Source organism: Lithobates pipiens, unplaced genomic scaffold, assembly GCF_037356315.1.
Source record: "Lithobates pipiens isolate NorthernLeopardFrog02 unplaced genomic scaffold, aLitPip1_a1.2 Scaffold_8, whole genome shotgun sequence".
Lineage (NCBI taxonomy): Eukaryota > Metazoa > Chordata > Amphibia > Anura > Ranidae > Lithobates > Lithobates pipiens.
The window spans coordinates 385,317,539-385,323,429 of record NW_027507903.1 but is presented as its reverse complement, the minus strand read 5'-3'; positions in this window follow the sequence as shown (position 1 = coordinate 385,323,429).

Sequence of the window (5,891 nt, the reverse complement as noted above, 5' to 3'; positions counted from 1 at the left end):
CTCGCTCTCCCCGCTCTCGCTCTCGCTCTCGCTCTCGCTCTCGCTCTCCTCTCCCTCTCCCTCGCTCTCCCTCGCTCTCCCTCTCCCTCGCTCTCCCTCGCTCTTCCTCGCTCTCGCTCTCCCTCGCTCTCGCTCTCCCTCGCTCTCGCTCTCGCTCCCTCTCCCTCGCTCTCGCTCTCGCTCCCTCTCCTCTCTCGCTCTCTCTCTCCCTCGCTCTCCCTCGCTCTCCCTCCCCCTCGCTCTCCCTCTCCCTCGCTCTCCCTCTCGCTCGCCCTCTCCCTCGCTCTCGCTCTCGCTCTCGCTCGCTCTCGCTCTCGCTCTCCCTCGCTCTCGCTCTCCCTCGCTCTCGCTCTCGCTCCCTCTCCCTCTCCCTCGCTCTCCCTCTCCCTCGCTCTCCCTCGCTCTCCCTCTCCCTCGCCCTCGCTCTCCCTCTCCCTCGCTCTCCCTCTCGCTCGCCCTCTCCCTCGCTCTCGCTCTCCTCTCTCTCGCTCTCGCTCTCCCTCGCTCTCGCTCTCCCTCGCTCTCGCTCTCCCTCGCTCTCGCTCTCCCTCGCTCTCGCTCTCCCTCGCTCTCGCTCTCCCCTCGCTCTCGCTCTCGCTCTCGCTCTCGCTCTCGCTCTCCCTCTCCCTCTCCCTCGCTCTCCTCGCTCTCCCTCGCTCTCCCTCTCTCTCGCGCTCGCTCTCCCTCTCTCTCGCGCTCGCTCTCCCTCTCTCTCGCGCTCGCTCTCCCTCTCCTCTCGCGCTCGCTCTCGCTCGCTCTCCCTCGCTCTCCCTCGCTCTCCCTCGCTCTCCCTCGCTCTCCCTCGCTCTCCCTCGCTCTCCCTCGCTCTCGCTCTCCCTCGCTCTCCCTCGCTCTCGCTCTCCTCGCTCTCGCTCTCCCTCGCTCTCGCTCTCCCTCGCTCTCGCTCTCCCTCGCTCTCGCTCTCCCTCTCCCTCTCCCTCTCCCTCTCCCTCTCCCTCTCCCTCTCGCTCTCGCTCTCGCTCTCCCTCGCTCTCCCTCGCTCTCCCTCGCTCTCCCTCGCTCTCCCTCGCTCTCCCTCGCTCTCCCTCTCCCTCGCTCTCCCTCGCCCTCGCTCTCGCTCGCCCTCGCTCTCGCTCTCCCTCGCTCTCGCTCTCCCTCGCTCTCCCTCTCGCTCTCCCTCGCTCTCCCCTCTCGCTCTCGCTCTCCCTCGCTCTCCCTCTCCCTCGCTCTCGCTCTCCCTCGCTCTCCCTCTCCCTCGCTCTCCCTCGCTCTCCCTCTCCCTCGCTCTCCCTCGCTCTCCCTCTCCCTCGCTCTCCCTCTCCCTCGCTCTCCCTCTCCCTCGCTCTCCCTCTCCCTCGCTCTCCCTCTCCCTCGCTCTCCCTCTCCCTCGCTCTCCCTCTCCCTCGCTCTCCCTCGCTCTCGCCTCGCTCCTCTCCCTCGCTCGCTCTCCCTCGCTCGCTCTCCCTCGCTCTCCTCGCTCGCTCTCCCTCGCTCTCCCTCGCTCGCTCTCCCTCTCCCTCCCTCCCTCTCCCTCTCCCTCTCCCTCTCCCTCGCTCTCCCTCTCCCTCGCTCTCCTCTCCCTCGCTCTCCCTCTCCCTCGCTCTCCCTCTCCCTCGCTCTCCCTCTCCCTCGCTCTCCCTCTCCCTCGCTCTCGCTCTCGCTCTCCCTCGCTCTCCCTCGCTCTCGCTCTCGCTCTCGCTCTCGCTCTCCCTCGCTCTCGCTCTCGCTCTCCCTCGCTCTCCCTCCTCGCTCTCCCTCGCTCTCCCTCTCTCTCGCGCTCGCTCTCGCTCGCTCTCCCTCTCTCTCGCGCTCGCTCTCCCTCTCTCTCGCCCTCGCTCTCGCTCGCTCTCCCTCGCTCTCCCTCGCTCTCCCTCGCTCTCCCTCGCTCTCCCTCGCTCTCCCTCGCTCTCCCTCGCTCTCCCTCGCTCTCCCTCTCTCTCGCGCTCGCTCTCCCTCTCTCTCGCGCTCGCTCTCCCTCTCTCTCGCGCTCGCTCTCCTCTCTCTCGCGCTCGCTCTCGCTCGCTCTCCCTCGCTCTCCCTCGCTCTCCCTCGCTCTCCCTCGCTCTCCCTCGCTCTCCCTCGCTCTCCCTCGCTCTCCCTCGCTCTCCCTCGCTCTCGCTCTCCCTCGCTCTCGCTCTCCCTCGCTCTCCCTCGCTCTCGCTCCCTCGCTCTCGCTCTCCCTCCCTCGCTCTCGCTCTCCCTCGCTCTCGCTCTCCCTCGCTCTCGCTCTCCCTCGCTCTCGCTCTCGCTCTCGCTCTCGCTCTCGCTCTCCCTCTCCTCCTCGCTCTCCCTCGCTCTCCCTCTCCCTCGCTCTCCTCGCTCTTCCTCGCTCTCGCTCTCCCTCCGCTCTCGCTCTCTCCCTCGCTCTCGCTCTCCCTCGCTCCGCTCTCGCTCCCTCTCCCTCGCTCTCGCTCTCGCTCCTCTCCTCTCCCTCGCTCTCCCTCTCCCTCGCTCTCCCTCGCTCTCCCTCTCCCTCGCTCTCCCTCTCCCTCGCTCTCCCTCTCGCTCGCTCCTCCCTCGCTCTCGCTCTCGCTCTCGCTCGCTCTCGCTCTCGCTCTCCCTCGCTCTCGCTCTCCCTCGCTCTCGCTCTCGCTCCCTCTCCTCTCCCTCGCTCTCCTCTCCGCTCTCCCTCTCTCCCTCGCCCTCCTCTCCCTCTCCCTCGCTCTCACCCTCTCGCCTCGCCCTCTCCCTCGCCTCGCTCTCCTCCCTCTCCCTCGCTCTCCCTCTCGCTCGCCCTCTCCCTCGCTCTCGCTCTCCCTCTCTCTCGCTCTCGCTCTCCCTCGCTCTCGCTCTCCCTCGCTCTCGCTCTCCCTCGCTCTCGCTCTCCCTCGCTCTCGCTCTCCCTCGCTCTCGCTCTCCCTCGCTCTCGCTCTCGCTCTCGCTCTCGCTCTCGCTCTCCCTCTCCCTCTCCCTCGCTCTCCCTCGCTCTCCCTCTCCCTCGCTCTCCTCGCTCTTCCTCGCTCTCGCTCTCCCTCGCTCTCGCTCTCCCTCGCTCTCGCTCTCCCTCGCTCTCGCTCTCGCTCCCTCTCCCTCGCTCTCGCTCTCGCTCCCTCTCCCTCTCCCTCGCTCTCCCTCTCCCTCGCTCTCCCTCGCTCTCCCTCTCCCTCGCTCTCCCTCTCCCTCGCTCTCCCTCTCGCTCGCCCTCTCCCTCGCTCTCGCTCTCGCTCTCGCTCGCTCTCGCTCTCGCTCTCCCTCGCTCTCGCTCTCCCTCGCTCTCGCTCTCGCTCCCTCTCCCTCTCCCTCGCTCCTCCCTCTCCCTCGCTCTCCCTCGCTCTCCCTCTCCCTCGCCCTCGCTCTCCCTCCCCCTCGCTCTCCCTCTCGCTCGCCCTCTCCCTCGCTCTCGCTCTCGCTCTCCCTCGCTCTCGCTCTCGCTCCCTCGCTCTCGCTCTCGCTCTCGCTCTCGCTCTCGCTCTCCCTCGCTCTCGCTCTCGCTCTCTCTCGCTCTCCCTCGCTCTCCCTCGCTCTCCCTCGCTCTCCCTCGCTCTCGCTCTCGCTCTCTCTCGCTCTCGCTCTCGCTCTCTCTCGCTCTCCCTCTCCCTCTCCCTCGCTCTCCCTCTCCCTCGCTCTCCCTCTCCCTCGCTCTCCCTCGCTCGCCCTCTCCCTCGCTCTCGCTCGCTCTCTCTTCGCTCTCGCTCTCCCTCGCTCTCCTCGCTCTCGCTCTCCCTCGCTCTCGCTCTCCCTCGCTCTCGCTCTCCCTCGCTCTCGCTCTCCCGCTCTCCCTCGCTCTCGCTCTCCCTCTCCCTCGCTCTCCCTCTCCCTCGCTCTCCCTCTCCCTCGCTCTCCCTCGCTCTCGCTCTCCCTCTCCCTCGCTCTCCCTCTCGCTCGCCCTCTCCCTCGCTCTCGCTCTCGCTCTCCCTCGTCGCCCTCCTCGCTCTCGCTCTCCCTCGCTCTCGCTCTCGCTCCCTCGCTCTCGCTCTCGCTCCCTCGCTCTCGCTCTCGCTCCCTCGCTCTCGCTCTCGCTCTCCCTCGCTCTCGCTCTCGCTCTCTCTCGCTCTCCTCGCTCTCCCTCGCTCGCTCTCGCTCTCCCTCGCTCTCGCTCTCCCTCGCTCTCGCTCTCCCTCGCTCTCGCTCTCCCTCGCTCTCGCTCTCCCTCGCTCTCGCTCTCCCTCGCTCTCCCTCTCCCTCGCTCTCCCTCTCCCTCGCTCTCCCTCTCCCTCGCTCTCCCTCTCGCTCTCCCTCGCTCTCCCTCGCTCTCCCTCTCCCTCGCTCTCCCTCTCCCTCGCTCTCCCTCTCCCTCGCTCTCCCTCTCCCTCGCTCTCCCTCTCCCTCGCTCTCCCTCGCTCTCCCTCTCCCTCGCTCTCCCTCGCTCTTCCTCGCTCTCCCTCGCTCTCCCTCGCTCTCCCTCGCTCTCCCTCGCTCTTCCTCGCTCTCCCTCTCCCTCGCTCTCCCTCGCTCGCCCTCTCCCTCCCTCGCTCGCCCTCTCCCTCCCTCGCCCTCTCCCTCCCTCGCCCTCTCCCTCCCTCGCTCTCGCTCTCCCTCGCTCTCCCTCTCCCTCGCTCTCCCTCGCTCTTCCTCGCTCTTCCTCGCTCTCCCTCTCCCTCGCTCTCCCCCTCGCTCGCCCTCTCCCTCGCTCGCCCTCTCCCTCGCTCTCCCCCTCGCTCGCCCTCTCCCTCGCTCGCCCTCTCCCTCGCTCGCCCTCTCCCTCCCTCGCCCTCTCCCTCCTCGCTCTCGCTCTCCCTCGCTCTCGCTCTCCCTCGCTCTCGCTCTCCCTCGCTCTCGCTCTCCCTCGCTCTCGCTCTCCCTCGCTCTCCCTCGCTCTCGCTCTCCCTCGCTCTCGCTCTCCCTCGCGCTCTCCTCGCTCTCCCTCGCTCTCCCTCGCGCTCTCCCTCGCTCTCCCTCGCTCTCCCTCTCGCTCTCCCTCTCCCTCGCTCTCCCTCTCCCTCCCTCTCCCTCGCTCTCCCTCTCCCTCGCTCTCCCTCGCTCTCCCTCGCTCTCCCTCGCTCTCCCTCGCTCTCCCTCGCTCTCCCTCGCTCTCCCTCGCTCTCCCTCGCTCTCCCTCGCTCGCTCTCGCTCTCCCTCGCTCTCCCTCGCTCTCCCTCGCTCTCCCTCGCGCTCTCCCTCGCTCTCCCTCGCTCTCCCTCGCTCTCCCTCGCTCTCCCTCGCTCTCCCTCGCTCTCCCTCGCTCTCCCTCGCTCTCCCTCGCTCTCCCTCGCTCGCCCTCGCTCGCCCTCGCTCGCCCTCGCTCTCCCTTGCCCTCGCTCTCTCTCGCTCTCCCTTGCCCTCGCTCTCTCTCTCCCTCGCTCTCCCTCGCTCTCGCTTGCCCTCGCTCGCCCTCGCTCGCCCTCGCTCTCGCTTGCCCTCCCTCGCCCTCGCTCGCCTCTCCCTCGCCCTCGCCCTCGCTCTCCCTTGCCCTCGCTCTCCCTCGCTCTCCCTCGCTCTCCCTCGCTCTCCCTCGCTCTCCCTCGCTCTCCCTTGCCCTCGCTCTCCCTCGCTCGCCCTCTCCCTCGCTCTCCCTCGCTCTCCCTCGCCCTCTCCCTCGCCCTCCTCTCCCACGCTCTCCCTCGCCCTCGCTCTCCCTCGCCCTCGCTCTCCCTCGCCCTCGCTCTCCCTCTCCCTCGCTCTCCCTCGCTCTCCCTCTCCCACGCTCTCCCACGCTCTCCCTCGCTCTCCTCGCTCTCCCTCTCCCTCGCCCTCGCCCCTCGCTCTCCCTTGCCCTCGCTCTCCCTCGCTCTCCCTCGCTCTCCCTCGCTCTCCCTCGCTCTCCCTCGCTCTCCACGCTCTCCCCTCGCCCTCTCCCTCGCTCTCCCCTCGCCCTCTCCCTCTCCCTCGCCCTCGCTCTCCCTCGCCCTCGCTCTCCCTCTCCCTCCCTCTCCTCCCTCTCCCTCTCCCTCCCTCTCCCTCTCCCTCGCTCTCCCTCCCTCTCCCTCCCTCTCCCTCCCTCTCCCTCTCCCTCCCTTCCCTCTCCCTCCTCCCTCTCCCTCTCCCTCGCT